Source organism: Vitis riparia, chromosome 17 (assembly GCF_004353265.1).
Source record: "Vitis riparia cultivar Riparia Gloire de Montpellier isolate 1030 chromosome 17, EGFV_Vit.rip_1.0, whole genome shotgun sequence".
Taxonomy (NCBI): Eukaryota; Viridiplantae; Streptophyta; class Magnoliopsida; order Vitales; family Vitaceae; genus Vitis; species Vitis riparia.
The window spans coordinates 5,628,446-5,647,007 of record NC_048447.1 but is presented as its reverse complement, the minus strand read 5'-3'; positions in this window follow the sequence as shown (position 1 = coordinate 5,647,007).

Here is an 18,562-nt window from a genome sequence, read left to right as displayed (position 1 = left end):
TAGCCATGCTAAATCTATTGCAATAAAAATACACTTGAATGTGATTTCAATGTAAACAAAAATCAAGTCAATATTTAAATTTAAATATATGAGAAATGCCCACACGTTTGTGTACAAAATAATGATAAAGAATGAACATAGTTGATATTCCATATATTTAATTAAACTAATTAAATAATTTAGCTAAGTTAATTTTTTGAATCTAAATCTAATTCTATGAAAAATTTACTAAATTAAAAATTAATCATAATTGGATATGAAACTAAATCATGATAATCATAAAATTGAATATATTTAATATTCCATATATAGTAGTTCATGTTAATTAAACTAATTAAATAATTTAGCTAAGTTAATTTTTTAAATCTAGATCTAATTCTATGATAATTTTACTAAATTAAAAACTAATCATAATTGCATATGAAAAAAAAATCCCAATAATCATAAAAATTGAACATATTTAATATTCCATATATAGTAGTTCATGTTAATTAAACTAATTAAATAATTTAGCTAAGTTAATTTTTTAAATCTAGATCTAATTCTATGATAAATTTACTAAATTAAAAACTAATCATAATTACATATGAAAAAAAATCCCAATAATCATAAAAATTGAATATATTTAATATTTCATATATAGTAGTTCATGTTAATTAAACTAATTAAATAATTTAGCTAAGTTAATTTTTTAAATCTAGATCTAATTCTATGATAAATTTACTAAATTAAAAACTAATCATAATTGCATATGAAAAAAAATCCCAATAATCATAAAAATGAACATATTTCATATTCAAAATATACTAGTTCATGTTAATTAAATTAATTAAATAATTTAGCTAAGTTAATTTTTTAAATCTAGATCTAATTCTATGATAAATTTACTAAATTAAAAACTAATCATAATTGCATATGAAAAAAAATCCCAATAATCATAAAAATGAACATATTTCATATTCAAAATATACTAGTTCATGTTAATTCAATTAATTAAATGTGAAACTAAATCACAAATAATTACCTAAAATAAACTTATCAATTTATAATTAAATGATCAAATTAACTTAAGTCAATTTAATAAAAATATACAAATTAATTACTATTGAATATAAAAATAACATTAAATCATACCTTAAGATTGAATAATTGAGCAACCTTGAGAGAGCAAATGAAGAATGAAAGCAAAAATGGGTGAAATTGATGGATAAATGGCTATTTATAGAAGCAATTTGGGCCAAAATAGCCGTTGGAACACCAATTTACCGTTGAAATTCAAATCTGGCCGTTGGATCACAAGCTGGGACAAATCTGGCCGTTAGATCACATTCAGAACGTTGGAATCGCATCTGGGCCCTTGGATCAACGCGGGAGTGATCTGGGCCGTCGGATCGCGCTGGAGAGAGGGGGAGAAAAATCGCCAAAAAGTCGGCGATTTATCGCCGAAATATCGCCGATTTATCAGCGATTTTCCGCGGCAGCAGGCGATTTTACCAAAAAATCGCCGATTTATCGGTGAAAACCGATATATCGCCGATTTATCGGCGATTTATTGCCGATTTTTCCCGAAAAATCGTCGGCCGATGTTTCTCCTCCAAATGCCGTGTCGCCGCCGTCCGATACACGATATATCGGCGATATTTCGCCGATATTTCGCGATATTTTCCTCCATGGTTGAAGGAAGTATGCTAAGTTATGTTGATATTTTACCCTTGTCTAGTAAAGTAGTTGTAGTTTTTTTGCTTGTTACTTTAATCTCCATGGTTTATGAGGAAAAATTTTCAAATTAAAAGAGGAGAAACTGAACTTTTTCTTTTCATCTAACTTAGAGTTTGGATTATACTTGCTAAAGTGGTTCAATTGTTGAAACTTCTATTGAATTCAAGTTTAGTCCTTCCACTTTAAGCTATCCACACATTGTGCACAATAGATTCCGATTATAAGATGAAAAACTATTTCCCCCTTGACTTAGAAAATTTTGGGACTTAGTACCTTTGACCTCATTTTAATGATATTGAGACACCCTATGAAAGGCCAATGAGCCTTTGAAAAAAAGAGAAAGAAAGCAAAATGTTTGCTTGCCTTGAAACCCGAGCAAGGTCTGAGGGGTATATGGTGAAAACCTTTAAAACCTGGTGCCCTAAGCCTTAATTGGTTGGGAGTCACCGGCCTCAATGCTCGTTACAAGGGTGGATAGGTGGAGTTAGCATATGGTAGGCAAAAAGGGTATATGAAAAAGTCCGGGGTAAAATCCGAGGAGTTAGTGGTTGAAAGATCCTTAAAGCTTGATGCCCTAAACCTTAATTGGTTGGGAGTCATCGATGGACCCCCGTTACATGGAAAAAACAGAAAAGAATGCCCCTTAAGCCTGTTACCTTCTAAAAAAAAAAAAAAAAAAAAAAAGTGTGTTCTCTGTCTATTGAATTTGGTTAGTTTGCTAAGTGTTAAAAAGAGATAGGTTGGGGGGAGAGATTAGTTTATCATGCTATATTCGGAAGCTATCATCTTACACTTAGATTTTTGTGGAAGAATAAAGTTTGGTTCTTTGGAAGTGAAAATGATTTTAAAACTTCAATTTGCATAATGCATTCCCTTGATCATTGGTATTTAGCAAAGTTTTTGATAACTCTTGTTGAAATTTGAGGTTATATTTCTTTAATGTTCCATGTGAGAGTTTGTCAGTCATGCCACTTAAATATTTTTTGGAAGTGATTAGCATGATGTTGTAAATTATGGTACTTTTATTTTATTTTTTTCTCTCCTTCATTGCTAAGGGACTAGCAATATGTCAGTTGGGGGGAGTGATTACTACTTAAAAAGTGCTATTTGATAGCTTGTAATTAATCCTTTTAAACACTTTTGAGTAGTAGTTATTGCCTTTTAACCCAATTAACATGTTAAGGCCTCTTGCAATCAATTCTAATCAAATTGCCTTAAGTTTTGGTGTTTTGATAGCTTTTTGATCACCAAAGCAATAAGAGATTGAGGAGAGTTATTTGGAATCCTTAGCAAAGCAATGAATAGCTTAGAAGCATGAAGAACCAAAGCTTTGAAGCACTTTTTCCATAAGCAAAGTTGAAATGCAAGGAGGGGAAGCTAAGAGAAATCTGTCATGAAGCATTCTTGATGACAGTCATTTCAGCCACTTTTGGAGCACTTCCTGATGTCCAATTTATTCATGCTATATGTCATTTGAAAGCTTAGGAAGTCAACAATCCAATTCTTCAAACCATGTACGATTTGGAGCTGAAATGAGGAAGTTACAGCCTTTGGAAGAGAACTGCTCCAAGCTGAAGGAAGGATTCAGCAAAGTGCTGCGAAATCACCCTTTTGTTGCGGAATGATTTCGCAACCTTTTTGCACAGTGCTATGGATTTCCCCTGAAGTTTCACGACGCGATGGAAGCTAAACACCACAAGATGAAAGCCAACTTCGCAGCGCTGAGGAACCAACCTTTTGCTGCGAAGTGATTTCGCAGCCCTTTTTGTTTGTCTGCGAAATTTCGCAACCTCTTTTTCACCTGCGAAATGGTCCTTAGTGCTTCCTGATATTTGTAACCGACACTTGGAGATATTTTTCATTAGATTTTTGTTGCCTAAATCCCCAAATTCTCCTTGTAAGGCACCAATTATAGGATTCCTTAGCTTTTAAGTTAGGAAAATGGCTAAATATCCATGTAATAGCTGTTAATGTAATTTTGGTATAAAGATAGCCCGAGGAGCCTGTTCTGAGGGCGATGAACCTTTTGTAAAAGTTTCAAAGGAAGTAAAATACAAAGCTTGAGCTCTACCTTACCTTCTCACTTTGATTGTATTTTTCATTTACTAAGTTATGCACTCTCTAAGGAGCTTTCCCCAGAGAATGAGTAACTAAACCTTTTAGTTCCTTGGAGTTAAGGTTGCCGAGAAAGGTTCTAAGTGCAAGAATCAGAAGCTTTGTGGTTTAAGCTATGAATGAAGAGAAAGTGTATCCCATGAATGGTTTCTACGTTTTTAGTTAACTTAAAACACCTTAGAGTCACCTGGGCCAACACTTGGTAAGGCAAGTGATCTCTAACCATGGAGATGCACTAGTTTACCCCTTGCGAGCCTCTGGTAGGTGACATAAAGGTAGGATTTTCTAGAATTGTCAACACTTGGTAAGCTTTTGGACTCTAAGGAGACATCCATTAGTTATCTCTTGCGAGCTTGTTAAAGGAAGTCCAAGGTTAAAGATCACCTTGAATGGTAAAGGCTAAGTGAGAGGCTCGAACCATTGCAAGTTGCATCAGTGAGAGAATTAAAGCTGAAATCCAATTGAGGGATGCATTTGTGCAGCACCTGTTAGAGAATTGACTTTATGTTAATTCTCTAATGTGAGGAATTGAACCAACTGACCGGAGCTATGCTATTGCATGAGGAACCTCCCCTGTAAACCTAAATCTCCAAGGAATGCTTTTCTTTTTAAGTAATTTTCATCACTTGCTGTGTTGTTAATCTAAGTCCAAACCTTTTTCAACCAAAGTTTGTGTTTTATTTCTTAAGTTAATCTTAAAATGAAATAGCACCAATTCACTTTGAATTGGTATCATTTTCAGCTTGGAAACCCTTCCCAGTGAATGATCCTAGAGCCACTATGCTATAGTAGCTTTTTCTTTGCTACCCTAGTTCATGGTGTTATAGGTTATAAATTTTGTTGATTACTCCCGCCATCAAGGAGCACCAGCTGGACACGAATCAGCTGAGACACCAATTAGGCATGAATCAATACCAAGTATTGAATAGCTTCAAACATGTCACCCGAGAGGAAATATTAACTAAATAAAAATATATGAAATAAAAAAAAACTAAAAAGTAAATAAAGTATGTATTATAAAAATGTCAGAATCGATATCAATTCTTGGTTAAGTCTGTGTCCAATTACAAGCTGGTGTTGTCGTATCCAATCTTGTAGGCTGATGTGGAGTTAAAAAAATATTATAAGTTGTCTAGATTTTTCAAAACTATGATTGCCAACTAACAAATACTACCTATCCAAAGTTCCCACAATATCATAGAAACAAAATTCTCTGTGATTTAGATGCACTATTTTCAAAGTCACAAACTTAAAATAGTTTCCTTTTGCTTCTGCTTCTGCTTCATAAATATTGTCTTTAATATGTTTGACATTATAGAAGTTGATAATGTTACGAACGTTAAACTTGTCATTAATATCAATAATTTGTAAACAAATATATAGTAATTTTTTTCACAATCCATCCACTGCACATTGAGACTCTCAATGTGTTAGAAAAGTTAATAAAAAACATGGCATAAGTATGTTGTATGTAACATTTACTCTTAATCAAATTTATGTGAAATGCTAGTAGCATATAGAATACCATTCCAAGAAAACGTAGCCAAAGAAGGTTTAACTCTTCGTCTAAAACTTGAGCATTTCCCTACATTACATTAATAGATAAATCTTTTAGATTTATTAAAAAAAATAATGTATAAATAAAAAAAAAATAAATTAAACTTGCCATGATATCATGATCAACAAGATTCCCCATGAAGAAAAAAAAAAGACCAAGGGTAATTTGGATAATGAGAACTTGGTCATGCCAAAACCCTTTTCAATTCTTGGCTATAATTTGGTCTATTTTTATTTATTATCCATTGGGTCCATGAAGAGCTAATGCATGGATATCCTGCCAAAATATGTGCCAAAGTCCTCCTAAAGGCCCACACGTTTGATGATCTAATATATTGAAGCAGAGATACGTGGGCAAGCAAACGAAAAGTAGGTTGGCAAGAAGGTGTCATAAATAAGGGATGCTTATGTATGGTCGTGAAAACATCATTGTAAACCAAATAAAACCAACAATTAATAATTAATATAAATTAAAATAATAAATAAAAACTAATATATGAATAATCTTACTCATGAAATGCTCGTGGATCCCTTAAAGCATCAATAAGCAATTTGAAATCATTAATTTGATTCATTTCGAGCCAATAGCAGTCGTTCAAAAAGTCGTGAAAGACACGTGCAATACAATTATGCATAAACTGAAGATATAGTCCCATATTGTCATCACATGACCTTGTGATTTTCCCTCTACTGTTCACCACTACTACATCCATACCAAATCCATCTTCCAGCTTCTTTGATGATACCAAGTATTGAATAGCTTCAAACATGTCCCCAGATAGGAAATATTAACTAAATAAAAATATATAAAATAAAATATGTAATATAAAAATAACGTAGAATCGATATCAATTCTTGGTTAAGTGTATGTTCGATTACAAGTTGGTGTTGTCGTATCCAATCTTGTAGGCTGATGTGGAGTTAAAAAAACTATTAAAAGTTGTCCCTATTTTACAAAATTATGATTGCCAGCTAACAAATACTGTTCATCCAAAGTTCCCGCAATATCATAGGAACAAAATTCTCTGTTATTTAGATGCACTGTTTTCAAAGTCACAAACTTAAAATAGTTTCCTTTTGCTTCTACTTCATATATATTATCTTTAATATGTTTGACATTATAGTAGCCGATAATGCTACGGACGTTAAACTTGTCATTAATATCAATAATTCATAAAAAAATATATAGTAATTGTTTTCACAATTTATCTATTGCACATTGAGACTCTCAATGTGTTAGAAAAGTTAATAAAAAAAATGGCATAACTATGTTGTATGTAACACTTACTCTTAATCAAATTTATGTGATATGCTAGTAGCATATCGAATACCATCCCAAGAAAACCTAGCCAAACAAGGTTTAACTCTTCGTCTAAAACTTCAACATTTTCCTACATCACATTAACACATACATCTTTTAGATTTAAATAAACAGAAAATTGTATAAATAAAACAAAAATAAATTAAACGTGCCACGTTATCATGAGCTACAAGATTCCTCATGAAGAAAAAAAATAACCAAGGGTAATTTGAATAATGAGAACTTGGCCATGCGAAAATCCTTTTCAATTCTTGGCTATAATTTGCTTTATTATTATTTTTCACCCATTGGGTCCATGAAGAGCTAGTACATGGATATCCTGCTTAAATATGTGCCAAAGTCCTCCTAAAGGCCAACACGTTTGATGGTATGCTATATTGAAGATGAGATACATGGGCGAGCAAACGAAAAGTAGTAAAGTAAGAAGGGGTCATAAATAAGGGATGCTTATGTATAGTCGTAAAAACATCACGGTACAACAAATAAAACCAACAATTAATAATTACTATAAATTCAAACAATAAATAAAAATTAATATATGAATAATCTTACTCATGAAATGCTCGTGGATCCCTTAAAACATCAATAAGCAATTTGAAATCATTAGCTTGATTCATTTCGAGCCCATAGCAGTCGTTCAAAAAGTCATGCAAAACACCTGCAATATTGTTATGGTTAAATTGAAGATCTAGTCCCATATTGTCATCACATGACCGTGTGATTTTCCCTCTACCATTCACCACTCCTACATTATCCATACCAAATCCATCTTCCAGCTTCTTTGATGATATCAAGTATTGAATAGCTTCAAACAAGTCACCGGATAGGAAATATTAACTAAATAAAAATATATAAATTAAAAAAACATTAAAAAGTAATTAAAATATTTATTACAAATATAATACCGTAGAATTGATATAAATTCTTGCTTAAGTCTGTGTCTGATTACAAGTTTGAGTTGTCATATCGAATCTTGAAGGCTAATGTGGAGTTAAAAAACAATTCTACGTTGTCTAGATTTTACAAAACTATAATAGCAAGCTAACACATACTGCTTAACCAAAGTTCCCGCAATATCATAGGAATGAAATTCTCTATCATTTGGATGCACTGTTTTCAAAGTCACCAATCTAAAATAGTTTCCTTTTGCTTCTACTTCATATATATTGTCTTTAATATGTCTGACATTATAGTAGCTGATAGTGCTACAGATGTTAAACTTATCATTAACATCACTCATTCATAAAAAAATATATAATAATTTTTTTCACAATCTATCCACTGCACATTGAGATACTCAAGGTGTTAGAAAAGTTAATAAAAAAAATGGCATAAGTATGTTGAATGCAACACATATATCTTTTAGATTTATAAAAAAAAATAATGTAAAAATAAAACATAAATTAATTAAACTTACAATGGCATCATGAGCTACAAGATTTCCTATGAAAACAAAAAATGACCAAGGGTAATTTCAATAATGAGAACTTGGTCATGCCAAAACCCTTTTCAATTCTTGCCTAAAATTTGGTCTATTATTATTTTTAACCCAGTAGGTCCATGAAGAGCTAATACATGAATATCCTACAGAAATATGTGCCAAAGTCTTCCTAAAGGACAACACGTTTGATGATATGCTATATTGAAGTAGAGATACGCGGGCAAGCAAACAAAAAGTAGTACATCAAGAATGGGGTGATAAATAAAGGATGCATATGTATGGTCGTGAAACATCACTGTAATCCAAATAAAACCAACAATTAATATAAATTAAAACAATAAATAAAAATTAATATATGAATAATCTTACTCATGAAATGCTCGTGGATCCCTTAAAACATCAATAAGCAATATGAAATCATTAGTTTGATTTATTTCGAGCCCATAACAAGTGTTCAAAATGTCGTGTAACACACGTGCAATATTATCATTGATAAACTAAAGATCTAGTCTCATATATTCATCACATAATCTTGTAATTTTCCCTTTACCGTTCACCACTGCTACATTATCCATACCAAATCCATCTTCTAGCTTCTTTGATGATACCAAGTATTGAATAGCTTCAAACATGCCACCGGATAGGAAATATTAATTATATAAAAATATATAAAATAAAAAACATTAAAAAGTAAATAAAATATCTATTACAAAAATACCGTAGAATTGATACCAATTCTTTGTTAAGTCTATGTCCGATTACAAGTTGGTGTTTTCATATCCAATCTTGTAGGCTGATGTGGAGTTAAAAAACAATTATACGTTATCTAGATTTTACAAAACTATGATAGGCATCTAACACATACTCCCTATCCAAAGATCCCGCAATATCATAGGAACGAAATTCTATGTTATTTAGATGCATTGTTTTCAAAGTCACCAACCTAAAATAGTTTCCTTTTGCTTCAGCTTCATATATATTGTCTTTAATATGTTTGACATTATAGTAGCTGATAGTCATATGGAAGTTAAACCTGTCATTAATATCCATAATTCGTAAAAAAATATATAGTAATTTTTTTTCGCAATCTATCCACTGCACATTGAGACTTTCAATGTGTTATAAAAGTTAATAAGAAAATTTAAAAAATGGCATAAGTATGTTGTCTGTAACACTTACGGTTAATCAAATTTATGTGAAATGCTAGTACCATATAGAATACCATCCCAAGAAAATCGAGCGCAACAAGGTTTAACACTTCGTCTAAAACTTGAGCATTTCTCTACATTACATTAACACATACATATTTTCGATTTATTTAAAAAAATGTATAAATAAAACAGAAATAAATTAAACTTGCCATGACATCATGAGCTACAAGATTCACCATGAAGAAAAAAAATGACTAAGGGTAATTTGAATAATGAGAACTTGGCCATGCCAAAACCCTTTTCAAATCTTGGCTTTAATTTGGTTTATTATTATTTTTCATCTATTGGGTCCATGAAGAGCTAATACATTGATATCTTGAAGAAATTTATGCCAAAGTCCTCCTAAACGCTGACATGTTTGATGATCTACTATATTGAAGCAGAGATACGTGGGCGAGCAAACGAAAAGTAGTACGACAAGAATGGGTGATAAATAAGGGATGCTTTTGTATGGTCGTGAAAACATCACTGTACAACAAATAAAACCAACAGTTAACAATTAATATAAATTAAAACAATAAATAAAAATTAATACACGAATAATCATACTCACGAAATTCTCGTGGATCCCTTAAAACATCAATAAGCAATCTGAAATCATTAGTTTGGTTTATTTCGAGCCCATAGCAGTTGTTCAAAACGTCGTGTAACACATATACAATATAATTATGGATAAACTGAAGATCTAGTCCCATATTGTCATCATATAATCTAGTAATTTTCCCTCTACAATTCACCACTGCTACATTATCCATACCAAATTCATCTTCTAGCTTCTTTGAAGATACCAAGTATTGAATAGCTTTCCCCATGTCACCGAATAGTAAATTTTAACTAAATAACAATATATAAAATAAAAAAATGTTAAAAAGTAAAAAAAATATATATATTTATTACAAAAATACCATAGAATTAATATCAATTCTTGGTTAAGTCTATGTCCAATTATAAGGTTGTGTTGTTGTATCCAATCTTGTAGGCTGATGTGGAATTAAAAAACAATTATACGTTGTCCAGATTTTACAAAACTATGATAACTTGCTAACACATATTGCTTATCATAATTTCCCGCAATATCGTAGGAATGAAACTCTCAGTTATTTGGATGCACTGTTTTCAAAGTCACCAACCTAAATAGTTTCCTTTTGCTTTTGCTTCACAAATATCATCTTTAATATGTTTGACATTATAGTAGCTGATAGTGCTACGAACGTTAAACCTGTCATTAATATCAATAATTCATCAAAAAATATGTTGTAATTTTTTTCCCAGTCTATCCACTGCCCATTGAGACTCTCAATGTGTTAGAAAAGTTAATAAAAAAAATGCCATAAGGATGTTGTATGTAACACTTACTCTTAATCAAATTTATGTGAAATACTAGTTGCATATCGAATACCATCCCAAGAAAACCAAGCCAAAGATGGTTTAACTCTTCGTTTAAAACTTGAGCATTTCCCTACATTACATTAACACATACATCTTTTAGATTTTAAAAAAATATATAATAATGTATAAATAAAACATAAATAAATTAAACTTGCGACGACATCATGAGCTACAAGATTTGCCATGAAGAAAAAAATGACCAAGGGTAATTTGAATAATGAGAACTTGGCCATGCCAAAACCCTTTTCAATTCTTGGCTATAATTTGGTCTATTATAATTTTTGACCCATTGGGTCCATGAAGAGCTAATTCATGGATATTCTGTAGAAATATGTGCCAAAGTCCTTCTAAAGGCCAACACGTTTGATGATATGCTATATTTAAGCAGAGATACGTGGGCGAGCAAACGAAAAGTAGTACAGCAAGATGGGGTCATAAATAAGGAATGCCTACATGTGGTCATGAAAACATCACTATAGAACAAATAAAACCAACAATTAATAATTAATATAAATTAAAACAATAAATAAAAATAATATATGAATAATCTTACTCATGAAATGCTCATGGATCCCTTAAAACATCAATAAGCAATCTGAAATCATTACTTTGATTCATTTCGAGCCCATAACAGTCATTCAAAAAGTCCTGCAAGACATGTGCAATATTATCATTGATAAACTGAAAATCTAGTCCCATATAGTCATCACATGACCTTGTGATTTTCCCTCTACCGTTCACCACTACTACACTATCCATACCAAATCCATCTTCCAGCTTTTTTGATGTCACCGGATAAAAAATATTAACTAAATAAAAATATGAAAAATAAAAAAAACATTAAAAGGTAAATAAAATATGCTTTACAAAAATACCGTAGAATCGATATCAATTCTTGGTTTAGTCTATGTCCGATTACAAGTCGATGTTATCGTATCCAATCTTGTAGGCTGATGTGGAGTTAAAAAAATATGCTACGTTCTCCAAATTTTTAAAAACTATGATTGCCAGCTAACACATACTGCTTATCCAAAGTTCCCGCAATATCAAGGAACGAAATTCTCTATTATTTGGGTGCACCGTTTTCAAAGTCACCAACCTAAAATAGTTTCCTCTTGCTTCTACTTCGTATATATTGTCTTTAATATGTTTGACATTATAGTAGCTGATAATGCTATGGACATTAAACCTGTCATTAATATCAATAATTCATAAAAAAAATATACATTAATTTTTTTTCATAATCTATCCACTACACATTGAGACTCTCAATGTGTTAGAAAAGTTAATAAAAAATGGCATAAGTATGTTGTATGTAACACTTACTGTTAATCAAATTTATGTGAAATGCTAGTAGCATATAAAATACCATCCCAAGAAAACCAAGTCGAAGAAAGTTTAACTCTTCGTCTAAAACTTGAGCATTTCCCTACATTACATTAACACATACTTCTTTTAGATTTATATATATAAAAAATAATGTATAAATAAAGAAATAAATTAAACTTGCTACGACATCATGAGCGACAAGATTCCCCATGAAGAAAAAAATGACCAAGGGTAATTTGAATAATGAGAACTTGGCCATGCCAAAACCCTTTTCAATTCTTGGCTATAATTTGGTCTATTATTATTTTTCACCCATTGGGTCCACGAAGAGCCAATACATGGATATCCTGCAGAAATATGTGCCAAAGTCCTCCTAAAGGCCAACACATTTGATGATATGCTATATTGAAGTAGAGATACATGGGCGAGAAAACAAAAAGTAGTACGATAAGAAGGGGTCATAAATGAGGAATGCTTATGTATGGTCGTGAAAACATCACTGTACAACAAATAAAACCAACAATTAATAATTAGTATAAATTAAAACAATAAATAAAAATTAATATATGAAGAATCTTACTGATGAAATGCTCGTGGATCCCTTAAAACATCAATAAGCAATTTGAAATCATTAGTTTGATTCATTTCGAGCTTATAGCAGTCGTACAAGACACGTGCAATATTATTATGGATAAATTGATGATCTAGTCATATATTGTCATCACATGACCTTGTGATTTTCCCTCAACCGTTCACTACTGCTACATTATCCATACCAAATCCATCTTCTAGCTTCTTTGACGATACCAAGTATTGAATAACTTCAAGCATGTCACCAGCTAGGAAATATTAACTAAATAAAAATATATAAAATAAAAAAACATTAAAAAGTAAATAAAATATGTATTATAAAAATACCGTAGAATCGATATCAATTCCTGGTTAAGTCTATGTCCGATTACAAGTTGGTGTTGTTAGATCCCATCTTGTAGGTTGATGTGGTATTCAAAAACAATTATACGTTGTCCAGATTCTACATAACTATGATAGTCATCCAAAACATATTGCTTATCCAAAGTTTTTGCAAGAACAAAATTCTCTATCATTTGGATGCATTGTTTTCAAAGTCACGGACCTAAAGTAGTTTTCTTTTCCTTCTGCTTCATATATATTGTCTTTAATATGTATGACATTATTGTATTTGATAGTGCTACAAACGTTAAACCTATCATTAATATCAATTATTCGTAAAAAAAAAATGGAGTAATTTTTTTCACAATCTATCCATTGACCATTGAGACTCTCAAAGTGTTTGAAATTTAATAAAGAAATAAAAAAATTAACATAAGTATGTTGTGAAATGCTAGTAGCATATAGAATACCATTCCAAGAAAACCTGGCCAAAGAAGGTTTAACTCTTCGTCTAATACTTGAGGATTTCCCTACATTACATAAACACATATATCTTTTAGATTTATAAAATAAAATAGTGTATAAATAAAATAGAAATAAATTAAACTTGCCACAACATCATTAGATACAAGATTTCTCATGATGACAAAAAATAACTAAGGGTAATTTGAAATGCCAAAACCTTATTCAATTCGTGGCTATAATTTGGTCTATTATTATTTTTAACCCATTGGGTCCATGAAGAGCTAATACATGGATATCTTGCAGAAATATGTGCCAAAGTCCTCCTAAAGGTCAACATGTTTTATGATATGCTATATTGAAGCAGAAATACGTGGGCGAGCAAACGAAAAGTAGTACAACAAGAAGGGGTCATAAATAAGGGATACTTATGTATAGTCGTGAAAGCATAATTGTAATTAATATAAATTAAAACAAGAAATAAAAATCAATATAGGAATAATCTTACTCATCAATTGCTCATCGATCCCTTAAAACATCAATAAGCAATCTGAAATCTTTAGTTTGATTCAAAAAATCATGCAAGACACGTGCAATATTATTATGGATAAACTAAATATCTAGTGTCATATTGTCATCAAATGACCTTGTGATTTTCCCTCTACCGTTCACCACTACTACATTATCCATACCAAATCCATCTTCCAGCGTCTTTGATGATACCAAGTATTGAATAGCTTCAAACATGTCACCGGTTAGGAAATATTAACAAAATAAAAATACATAAAATAAAAAAACATTAAAAATTAAACAAAATATTAATTACAAAAATACCGTAGCTAATAGTGCTACAGACGTAAACCTATCATTAAAATCAATCATTCCTATAAAAATATATACTAATTTTTGTCACAATCTATCCACTGCACATTGAGACTCTCAAGGTGTTAGAAAAGTTAATAAAAAAAAAATGGCATAAGTATGTTGAATGCAACACTTTCTATTAATCAAATTAATATGAAATGATAGTACCATATGGAATACCATCACAAAAAAACCAAGCAAAAGAAGGTTTAACTTTTCGTCTAAAACTTGAGCATTTCCCTACATTACATAAACACATATATCTTTTATATTTATAAAAAAAAAATGTATAAATAAAACAGAAATAAATTCAACTTGACACGACATCATGAGTTACAAGATTTCCCATAAAAACAAAAAATGACCAAGGGTAGTTTGAATATTGAGAACTTGGCCATGCCAAAACTCTTTTCAATTCTTGGCTATAATATGGTCTATTATTATTTTTAGCCCATTGGATCCATAAAAAATTAATACATGGATATCCTGCAGAAATATTTGCCAAAGGCCTCCTAAAGGCCAACAGGTTTGATGATCTGCTATATTGAAATAGAGATACGTGGGCGAGCAAACGAAAAGTAGTACAATAAGAAGGGGTCATAAATAAGGGATGCTTATGTATGGTTGTGAAAACATCAATGTACAACAAATAAAACCAACAATTAATAATTAATATAAATTAAAACAATAAATAAAAATTAATATATGAATAATCTTACTCATGAAATGCTCATGGATCCCTTAAAACATCAATAAGCAATCTGAAATAATTAGTTTGATTCATTTCGAGCCCATAACAGTCATTCAAAAAGTCGTGCAAGACACGTGCAATATTATTATGGATAAACTGAAGATCTAGTCCCATATTGTCATCACATGACCTTGTATTTTCCCTCTACCGTTCACCACTGCTACATTATCCATACCAAATTCATCTTCCCGCTTCTTTGATGACACCAAGTATTGAATAGCTTCAAACATGTCAATGGATAGGAAATATTAACTAAATAAAAATATATAAATTAAAAAAACATTAAAAAGTAAATAAAATATTTATTACAAAAATACCGTAGAATTGATATCAATTCTAGCTTAAGTCTATGTTCGGTTACAAGTTTGTGTTGTCGTATCCAATCTTGTAGGCTGATGTGGAGTTAAAAAACAATTATACGTTGTGCAGATTTTACATAGCTGTGATAGCCAGCTAACACATACTGCTTATCCAAAGTTCCCGTAGTATCATAGGAAGGAAATTCTCTGTAGTTTGGATGCACCATTTTCAAAGTCACCAACCTAAATTAGTTTCACTTTGCTTTTGCTTCATATATATTGTGTTTAATATGTCTGACATTATAGTAGCTGATAGTGCTACAAACGTTAAACTTGTCATTAATATCAATCACTTGTAAAAAAATATATACTAATTTTTTTCACAATCTATCCACCGCACATTGAGACTCTCAATGTGTTAGAAAAGTTAATAAAAAAATGGCATAAGTATGTTGAATGTAACACTTTCTATTAATCAAATTTATGTGAAATGATAGTACCATATGGAATACCATCCCAAAAATTATGGGTCTTCCAAAGGTTTGAGTGGAGATTGACTTAGGTACTCACACAGGATCTTAGGATTTCTCATGCACTGTGTTATAAGCACACACACTTTGGTCTTGCATTTGTGTGGGTGATGAATGTCGCAAAACAATGCCTAGTCATAATCAACATGCAAAAACTTGTCTTCCAACTTTGCCTTCATCTCAACCCATATATTGATTCATGGACCTCCCATTCTTTCATGAGAGCAAACTTGAAATAGGCAAAACAACAAGGTATAGGGAATGATGTGCATCTGAAGCCACTCAACCAACATAGCAGACTCACTCAACATTGCTAATTGCAGAATTAATCAACAAGATTAAGCCAAATGCTTGATTGGAATCGATAAATCACTATACTCTAAGATCAAAGTTGAAAACTTGCAAATAAATTTTCTATTTGTTTTCAAATATATATTATTTTTTTTCATTTATTCTCATTAAAATTTATAAAATATTACGAGAAGCATTGGCTTCAAAATTTTCCCACATATTCGCTAACATTTTAACAAAATACAACTTAGTCTATAAAATCAACTAATCTACTTCATAAAATAAGGAAATTTATTACAAGATATACCAAATAGGGTACAACTTTCATATGTTTATATATGTACGTGACTAACCATTTCATCTTGGTTTCCATTTGGCAATGACATGGCTGCCATTTTGGCACTACATATATTATACCAAATATTTTAAGATGTAGGTTGTTTCAAAATACACTTCTAACTTTAACTTATGTTGTAGGTGCTTCAAGTAAGCTATAAGCAAGAAAAACTACAATTGTCACTCATATCCCCAACCAAAAGCAATATAAAACATATGTACTAAAATAATTACTTTGGAAAAAATATCAATCACATAACTCAAAGTCAAAGAAATCACACTCAGAAATGCACACCTTTTCACAGAGGTCACAAGATCACCATATGAACTGAACTATTACTTGGATCAAGGGCTCCACTTGCCCAACTGGCAAGTACCAATAAACATACGATAACCCATCATTCTATTGAGTCATTAATCACATAAAAAAACAAGCTAAAACATTGATAAGCACCAGAATAACATCCCACTCATTCCACGAAATCATTATTACCTAAAAGACTAGAACAATGATCAATTTAATTAAGTGATCAAAAGTCAAAGAGCAATAAGATAACACTTCCAAACATGAACTAGGCTCTTCATAATACCATCCATGTTAGTCTAGAAAATTTACTGAAGGAGATCTTATAGCTCCTGCACAGCAAGATATACATATAAGAATGAAAGGAAGTTGCCAAGTAAGAGACCCTTGGCAAAGACTAGATCTACAGTGCAATCATATGTAAAGACTTGGAATTTTCAGAGTATTAAGGAAAACAGAAATCTGCCTTAAAGATTAATGAGAGAAACTTTGATGTAATGATATGTTCTACACTTATGTAAGAGGTACATGTTTAGAAAGAACTCTAAGTTAAACCCAATCAACTTTAAGATACAGAGGTATGGATGATAAATGGTAACAATATGAAGAATTACAATAGTAATTTTGACATATCGACAAACTTCATCTTTAATAGTACTGGGACTATAATGGCAAATCAATCCATGTCATCAAATAAAGCCAAAAGAGCAATTTCCAGTTAATCGATTTAAAATAGCAAACTTGGTAATGAGTTGGAAAGTCCAAGATGCAGATTTTATGGGAGAGCAAACATGGGCATTGAATTTGGCGGCACCCACAAAAAAAGCATGTATCATTAGTTGGGATAAAGAGATAAATAAAGAGTGAATAATAGTTAAAATCTTACGAAGCAAGAAAAAAGCTTTTTTTTTTTTGCAAATAAAAAGAAAATGACTTTTACTAATAAGCTAAAATCATGCAAGAGTAGCCAAATCTTCCACAAAAGGAGATAGTTAGGATCTTTGAACTGGAAGTAAAAGGGCTTCATATTTGGTCACACTTAACAAAGAACTTTTGAATTATGAAGGAAAAAAATTCATCTTGACTCTTAAGGACAACAACCTCACAATCATATAGGAGTTGCATAAGAAAACATGTGCCTATAAACAAAAATTAATGGTGTGAGGTATATAAGCCCTTGTCATCCATGGATCAAATTCATCAATAACTTGTGACAATTTCAAACTACTACTCTATTTAGTAATAAGATTCCTTTTCCTCATTTTCCTATGCCCATTAGGTTCCATGTCCTAGCAACCAGAAAAGGATAACCTTCTCATTATAATCATGAATGATAATTAGAATGATTCGAGAAAATGATGAATAAAAAATATAACCACATGTGTTCTTGAGGGGAGAGTTTATCCTTGATTGCCCAACAACAAAATCAATAGAAGCAAGTAGAAAATAAACCAAATTACAAAGTTCATAGGACTCGCACAGTAGCAGATCAGGACCTAGAAGGTTGTGTACCAACAGGCCACATCCTTTTCTAGGCAGATGAGAATAAACAAAAACAGAACCTTAAAGAGAACAATTGTTCTTGTTTATTTGAAATGAATGAAGAGAAGATGATATAGATACCTATTGTGCTATATGTAATGGCAGGATCCAAAATAACAAGGAATTACTTCAAATAACTTCTATAATATAATCTAACTCTCTTGAAACCCTCCATCCAAAACTGCCAAT